The sequence below is a fragment of the Suricata suricatta genome, chromosome 4 (genome assembly GCF_006229205.1).
Source record: "Suricata suricatta isolate VVHF042 chromosome 4, meerkat_22Aug2017_6uvM2_HiC, whole genome shotgun sequence".
NCBI classification, from domain to species: Eukaryota; Metazoa; Chordata; class Mammalia; order Carnivora; family Herpestidae; genus Suricata; species Suricata suricatta.
Genome location: NC_043703.1, coordinates 136,515,779 through 136,524,288, shown reverse-complemented (window position 1 = coordinate 136,524,288; position 8,510 = coordinate 136,515,779). Strand labels below are relative to the sequence as shown.

At 42.7% G+C, this 8,510-nt stretch overlaps 1 protein-coding gene across 2 annotated transcripts in view; it reads left to right on the top strand.

The window, feature by feature from the left end:
- The first annotated feature begins 3,306 nt into the window (after positions 1-3,306).
- The window catches only part of VIT (vitrin), a 101,613-nt gene continuing 96,409 nt past the window's right edge, over positions 3,307-8,510 (top strand). For both annotated transcript variants that reach the window (XM_029936318.1, XM_029936319.1), the window contains exon 1: positions 3,307-3,346. The gene's annotated coding sequence lies outside the window, so the exon portion shown is untranslated. The remainder of the gene's footprint in view (positions 3,347-8,510) is intronic.

Sequence of the window (8,510 nt, the reverse complement as noted above, 5' to 3'; positions counted from 1 at the left end):
GGATCTGACTCTTGATTTCCATTTAGGTCATGAACTCACAGTTTGTGAGTTCAAGCACCACGTCAGCCTCCACACTGACAGGGATTCTCTCTCCCCCTTTCTCTCTTTGCCCCTCCTCTGCTCACACACATTCTCTCACAAAATAAACAAACTTAACAAAAAAAGAAAGAAAGAAAATGAGGAGGGCGCCTATGTGGCTCAGTTGGGTAAGCGTCCAACTTTGGCTCAGGTCATAATCTCATGGTTTGTGAGTTTGAGCCCCGCATCAGGCTCTGTCCTGACAGCTCACAGCCTAGAGCCTGCTTCCAATTCTCTTCTCCCTCTCTTTCTGCCCTGGCTTTTCTCACATTCTGTCTCTTTTTCAAAAATAAATAAACATTAAAAAAGAAAGGGAAGGAAGGAAGGAAGGGAGGGAGGGAGGGAGGGAGGGAGGGGGGAGGGAAGGAAGGAAGGAAGGAAGGAAGGAAGGAAGGAAGGAAGGAAGGAAGGAAGGAAGGAAGGAAGAAAATAAATGCGGACCTCAATCCTACTACTATAAATGACTGAATTCAGCCAACAACCTGAACAAGCTTCAGGTGGATCCTTTCCCAGAGCATCTAGATGAGGGCTCAGTCCAGCTGACACTTGGCTTTCAGCCTTGTGAGACCCTGAGCAGAGCACCCAGTCATGCCACACCCGGACTTCTGATCCCCAGACTGTAAACGGGTGTTTTTTGACTAACTTTGTGGTCATTTGTGACCCAGAAATAGAAAATGATTACAGAAGGGCTGATGTACATTTTACTCACTTTAAAAACACTAATATCATACTTGCCATACATAGGTAAGAGTCCAGGAACTTTACAGATATTAATTTCCTTAACTGTCATGTTGTAATACAGGTTTTATTACTTTTCCCAAAAGGGAATTTCTCTCTTATTATGAAACATATATAACAAAACATTTGCTAGTCTAACCATTTTAAGTTCACTAATGCATTAGCATTAATTACATTCATAATGTACAACCATCACTATCTATAGTACTGTCCCTTTTCCGTGGTATCTCTTACTCATGGTCAACCTGGTCTAGAAACAGATGACTCTTCTGACAAATTGCCAGAGTGACAATAGTAGCCTAATGTCACAACGCCTGTCTTTCACCTCACTGTTACATTATCTTGTGCAATCACAAGAGAGTACAGCACAGTAAGATATTGAGAGAGAGATCACATTATATAACTTTTACTACAGCATATTGTTTTAATTGTTCTATTTTATTATTAGTTATTAGTCTCTTACTATGCCTAATTTCTAAACTGAACTTTATCGTAGGTAGGTATGTACGCAGAGGAAGAAACATAGTATAGTAAGGTTCGGTACTATAGTCAGTTTCAATCATCCACTAAGGGTCTTGGAATTTGTCCCCAAAGCATACAGGGTGACTACAGTATTTTTCATCACCCCAAATATCCTTGCTTTTCATTTGCATTTCTCTTTGAGCATCTCTTCATATGTGTTTTAGTACCTTTACATTTGATTCTCCCTTCTTCACCAAAAGAAAACAAGTTAGGGAAAAAGAAGAAGCTTCAGACCAGACAGAAGCTAACACAGCACACTTGCCTCTGACTAAGATGGCCTTAAATTTGAATCCCAGTTCCTGCCTCTCTGTCTGGGTCAGTTAGTCTCCTTGAGCCTTAGTTCTCTTATCTGAGAAAGGAAAAAATAGTACTGGCCTCTCTAGATTCTTTTAAACCTTAAATGAGATGGTCTATGATCTATGATCTATCTAATGGCTATCACCATTCCTAGCAAAAGTATTTGATAAACAGTGATTATTATTATTATTATTAATCCACTTTGGGATGCCATTTATATCTTTTTTAAAGTTTATTTATTTTGTGAGAGAGTGCGAGAATGAGCACGTGCGAGTGGGGGAGGGGCAGAGAGAGGGAGAGAGAATCCCAAGCAGGTTCTGCACCATCAGCATAAAGCCTGATGCAGGGCTTGAACTCACAAACCTATGAGATCATGACTTGAGCCGAGATCAACACTTGGATGCTTAACCAACTGAGCCTCCCTGGCGCCCTGGGCAGCCATTTCATCCTAACCTCCCCTGCCCCTGATGGTGGGACAAGCCATCCTTATGACGATGGCAGCACCATCCTTCCTACCAGGTTTTGGCTCAGGGGCTGGTGGAAGAAGAAACAGGACTAAGAAATAATTTAATGCAGAAGCAAATGGGGTGGGGGGAGTTAAATAGCATTCCAACCGTAATCTTAAGTAAGGGGCAATCCCAGAGCAGCAGATGGGACGGAAAGGCCGCTGGTGGCTGCGCGGGTGCACGTTCCCCAGCAGGCGGAGGAACGGCTCTGCGCTGCCGCCCGCCCGGCTGGAGAGGAGATGCTGGGCATGCTGAGGCACACTTGGACCTCAAGGAGTGCCAGATGCACTCACGGTGTTCATTTTAAAAATGCTGTGATATGCTAATGCCTGAGCATGTGTTGGGTCTGAATTCCTTTCATGTAACTGATGACACCAATCATAACTAAAATCGGCAGATTTCACTGGTGATGTAAGCTTGCCACCACCAGTTTTTCGAAACGCGAGTTGGGTTTTGCTTCCCACTATTATTATCTTGTGTCCCGTTACTAGCAACACAGACTACAGTCATTTCATGGAGCTTGCCAAAATGCAGAAAGGACCACAGCGAGCTAAAAAAATAAAAATAAAATAAATAGCATTACCATGTAGGAAAAGTGCTTTTGACTCCAAGAGAGTCCAGTAGAATCAGGTTGGTCGTGTTGGCACAGTGGCCTTTCCTTGTGCAGTTTCACCAGCTGTTCCCTAGCATTTGAAAAAGAAAGAGAAAATCAAATTGCCCCGTGTACGTCTTTTTAAAGGATACTTTTTATTTCCCGTTTTATCTGGGCTCCTCTCTTCTACTTCTTAGAATTTCTAATTATAGAATTTGCTAACTGAAAATGTGTGCTTTAGGCTAGAGAAGAATATTTAGAAATCCCTATCCCAAAGAAAAGCAAGTGGGAGTGGAAATTTGAAAGAGGACCGCCTAATTCAGCACTAAACCCAGTGTGAGAAGCAGTGTGTGTGAGTGTGTGTGTGTGCGTGAGCATGTACGTGTGTGTATGTGTGTGTGTGTGGCTAAAATGTGCTTTTCAAAGTGCTGAGAGGTTGATGGGAATGTTTGATTAGCTCCTCTGAGAAAAGAGAAAAGTTGCTTGGACCTCTTCTTGTTTCTTCTTTAGAATAATTTGGCTGGGATTTGTGATGCAGAAAAGCTTAAAGAAAAAAGGATATCCATTCTGTGTGGTGGAAAATTTTTGAAAGAAATTGCATTCTTCAAACAAGGTATGTGTGATGAATTACTAAGCTATATAGTTTGCTTTCCATACCTTATTATAAAAATGTTAAAATGTATTTCTTATGAAACTACAATGCATACCTTGATCAAGTAATCAGTCTGGACAGATTTCAGTTTCAGGATAATTGGGAAGGAGAGGGGGCAGTTGACATTCTTGTAAACAACTAATATTATGTATATCAACTATAAATAAATTGTGCTGAGATAAGATTAGAAAAAGATTTTCACTGTATTTTTAAACCGATTTAATTATAGTCAAAAAGAAAGTTATAAAGTAGGACATTTATGTAGAACTTTAAAGTACCTTTTAAGTCTCTTTATTATCCTGCCCTTTTTTAAACCTTGCTTCCTATATAGAATATAATAGGATTGTAACAAGTTGCTTCCAACCATGTATGAAAAGCAGGATGAGAAATGGACACATTGATGCTATACTTCATATATATAACTTACTTAGTGCGAATCTATACTTCTCTCCACTCAGACAAATCTCGGTGGAATGTGACTAGATGTGCAATTGTGTATCTTGCTTCCACTGGAGGTGTTTTCTTAGGCTGAATGCTTCTTTAACTGATAAGCCCGAGAAAGGGCTGGCATTGTTAAGTCTACTATTGTAGCCCAACTTTGCACAGGGAGACGGTAGGAAATCTCTTTTAAGCATGATTTGCGCTAAACTAGTATAAACATGAAATAAATGCCTCAAGCACAGGTTAAACAGAGAGGTTAAGATCGGATCACTAGACTCAATGGTTTGCTCTGAAAAACCCAGGCATCTCTGCCATTCTGAATCGAGAGTGGAATTCCAGATTTTCTTTGGGTTTATTGCAAAAATAAAACCAGGCACTCTTGGCCATGGTGGTTATTCAAAAATCTGAGCACTAAGAAAATAGCATTTTGCCATTACGTTGTGTTGCAATAAATTTGGAAGCTTTGGTGGTAAAGTTCTGAGGTTGTTTTTCCCTCCGTCTTTTGAAAGATGAAAACACCCTGCAGCAAAGCAAGATCAAGTGCTATTTGTTTGCGTGTTTTCTCTGCAATGTGTGTTAGTTCCAAGTGGTAGCTAAGCCTCCTCCTCCTCCAGTAGGAAAGCTGGAAGTCCATGTCTTTTATTTATTGAATTAAAATACCCTCTTTTGTAAAAGAGCCTGAGACAAAGAATTGCAAGACTAAAGGGCTGCATTTTTAATTGCAATGCGCTGGTTTCCCAGACTAAGCTTCATTTAAATCTATCTACTACCTCGCCACTGAAAGGAAGCACCTACGGAACAGTGGGAAATGCTTACTCTCTACCCTGCCATAGCATCTACTGTATGAATATCATTTCGAAGATCTTTTTTGCCAGGTTACTGATTCTGTGAGGAATAATTTCTTTCAGAAAAAAAAATACCCTGGATTTTAAAAGGTTTATGAATACCATCAGGAAACCAAAAAAATGCTTGTGCTCTCTCCTCTGTAATTCCTGTGGACGATTTGCACGCTGAAAAGCAGTAGGGTGCAACTAACGTTCTAAGCCAGGAGTCCTAAATCACAGTAGCAGTTCTGCCACTACCTGGCTGTGTTACCCTGGGAAAGGGGTGCAACATTTCTTGACTTTTGTTTACCCACCTGAAAACCAGCAGTAGCAATGCCTGCATGCACCCCCTCCCAGGGTGGTTGTGAGGGTCACTATTGATCTTCAGCTCCAAAAGGGTTTTGAAAGGTGCAGAGTCCTATGGAAATGAAATCGTTTCCCCCCACATATTCAAAAACGGATTACACTGGAGGGAGTTGTTGGCCTCAAAATAAATGTTCCAGAATGTTAGTTGAGCACCTATGCTAACTTCTCTCCTGGCTTATTTGGAAGAAAAGGCAGCCACGGTCGTATAGTGGTTAGCACTCTGCATTGTGGAAGAAACGGCAGTGGGAGCAGCACGCAGCACGCTAGGCTGTCGGTAGAAGGGCATTCTAGCTGTGTGCCTTGGGGAGGGGACTCAACATCTCTGTGTCTCCATTTCCTCGCGTATGAAACGAAGAAGTTGGACAAGATAGCTAGTCTTAAGTTTTCCTCCTAATGCTATGGTTCTGGGCACTGGGGCCTCTCCAGGGTCAAGGCGTGGCCAGGCCTCTGTATGTTACAAAGTGAAGAAGTATCAAAATGGGGGTTGGAACCTATGGTTTATTTAAAATATTTATGTTTACCTAAGACTTTAACGTACACAAAAATGAAATGTACCATAATTGCATACATGTCCCACAACTGTGTGTACATGTATATATGTGTATATGTTATTATATAAGTATATGTATGTATATATGTGTATGTGTATCATACACATAACAGTTTTATTATGAGGACAGTGTGGTCCAAGTTGTATGCCAGACTTATTTCAGTTTTCTGGCGCATTTCTATGACTCTCTGTGTGACCTCATATGGAGATAATGTCAAATATCTAAATTTAAGGCCTTCTTAAAGGCCAAGGCCAAGGCCGAGCAGCCCTCTTGTGCTGTATGGACCCTGTGGGAGTTTGTCTGGCAGGAGGGTCTGCCGCTTCTTAAACATGTTAACCCTGGCAAGGTGCTTAAACTTTTTGGGCCTCGGTTTTCTCATCTGTAAAAGAGGCCTATTAGTAGTGCCTGTTATTCTCAGGATTGTGACAAAAAGCTTGCTTTGGTGCTTAATATACCATCAGCACCCAAAAGCTAGCAAAATTTTCTGTATTATGTCCGACTAGAATGAAGAAATCACATCAGCTGTGAAACACATTGATTGTGATACTCTTCAGACTTTTAGACTTTAGCCCTGTGGATGTCCTAAGTAAATAGAGCTAGGATATTATGTGGTATGAGTATAATTATGAGAAATGTGTTGCCATTTCTTCATGCAGAGGGTTATGAGCTAATTAAGCAATCAGTAAATGATAAGCAAGAGAGGGAACTTCTGCAAGGTCTGTAATTTGAGAGACCCCGAAGGCCTTCTAGGAACGTGCCCCTCCGGTGTGCGGAAGGGGGTGGAGTTCCTGGCCCTCTAAACATCCACGATGTGAACCAGAGAGCTGCAAGGGGCACCTCCACATTTTACACGTGTGAAAGGTCCTTGTGCCCTTGGCAGTGGGCAGCTTATGTAGTGAGTGCACAGAATAGGGAAAGAAAGGAGTGGCAGACCAGGGTGAATTTAGATGAGGCATCAGAAATGGCTGTTTGATAAGTGCTGGTGCTTAATTTTTTAATGTTTATTTATTTTGGGAGAGAGAGAGACTGTGAGAGTGGGGGAGGGCAGAAAGATGGAGAGAGAATTCTAAGCAGGCTCCACGCTGTAAGCGCCGAGCCCAGCAACAGGGACTCGATCCCACAAACCGGGAGATCATGACCTAAGCTGAAATCAAGAGTCAGACACTTAACCGACTGAGCCACCCAGGTGCCCCTGGTTGTTAATTTTTAATTAAGTGGCAGGAGCACCTGCCAACAGCCAGGACCTGCACAGAAGCTTGTTGGCCCAGATCCAGCCCTAACTCTTATTACTTGTGCAGCTAAGTCATTCCAGTTGTGCACCTATACCCCCTTGGCCCAATCCCTATCACCGGGTCCACTGCCGTGCACAGCCCATGGTAAGACCCTGTGGCCACAGTAGGGCACAATGACCATCAGGGGCCCTGCACCTGCTAGTGCACCAGCAATTGGGCCTGGCCCCCGCCACTACATGTGGGCCTGCCATGGGCCCCTGCCACAACACAGGCACCTGCAGCTGACCATGGCAGCCCCTGCATGCCCACTGCCAGCTCCAGCCATCGCCACCACCTGCCCTGGTCTCTAGCCCCTGACCCTGAGGCATCACTAAGGACCCAAAGTTACACCAAAGTTCTTGCAGCCCTTTGCAGATACACCAATGTTCTCACCGAGGACTACACAGTTGTAAGTGTCATGGACCCCAGCAGCCTGAGCTGTCAAGACAGCACACCTCCTTGGACCCAGAGCCACCACAAGCCCGCACACTTGGTGGCCTGCACCACTCACTAGACCCAAGGTTGCAGTCTGCCCCAGCATGCCTCGGCCCGCAGGTGAAGTCACCTTACCAAAGTCACCTTTCCTAACTGAAGACAGGCCATGAAGTCTAGACGAGGTAACTGGACACTGCACAAGGCTATAAAAATCAAGAAGAAACAGGGAAACAACATCACCAAAGCACAGGAAATCTCCAGAAACTGACCCTCAAAAAATGGAGATACATGACCTTCCCGACAAAGAATTCAAAATAATTGTTCTAAAGCTACAAGAGAATACAGCTAAATAATTCAACAACACCAGGAAAACAATGAAAGAACAAAATAAGTTCAACAAAGACCTAGACGACAAAAAAACCAAACCAAAAAGAAATTTTACAATGAGGGAAAAAATTTTAATTAAAACACACACACACACACACACACACACACACAGTCAGTTGAGATCATCTAGGTGAGTTCCTGTTTGCAGATCAGGAGATGAATGACCAAAATCCAATGAGATTCCCAGAGCCCCCTGTTCACAATGGAGCAAGGACTATTTCAGTTTTGTTTATTGCATTTTTCTACAGTTACCTCATCCGTTAAACAAACAGTTGTGGATACTAGATTTAGAATTTGTTTTTAATCAACTAGCAAACTTTCCACTTCAACAGACTGCAAATCTTGAAGAGATTCTGAGCGACTGCCTATCTGAAGTGCTCAGGGCTGCCTGGGAAGTGCACAAAGCAGGTGATGCTCCAAGTTGAGACCCATAAAACCCGACCATCGTGTGGCGACCTGCAAAAGGCAAATCCCCCTGCAGATGTTGTGACTCGGCTGAAATCCACTGCCACATTCCAGTGCTAATATCCTGAGGGAGGAAGGTGAACTGAGATCATGGATGCCAAAATCCTTCCCTCAGATTGACAAGCCATGGTCTTGGAACAAAAGAAATACTAGTTTCGTTTAGATCCAGTTTGGAGAATATTTTGGTGTTTGTGTTTTATTTTGGTGTTATCATTAAAAAAAATTTTAGGCTCACTTCTACCTCTCATTCCTTGACTAGAGGATTTTTTTTCAGTTCTTTTTAAAAATGCTAGATATCATTCCTCAGCCGTTTGATTGGTTCAGTTGTCCTACCATCATCTAGGAGATTTTCAAGAGAACAGGCTGACAATCCTTGTGACTTTGA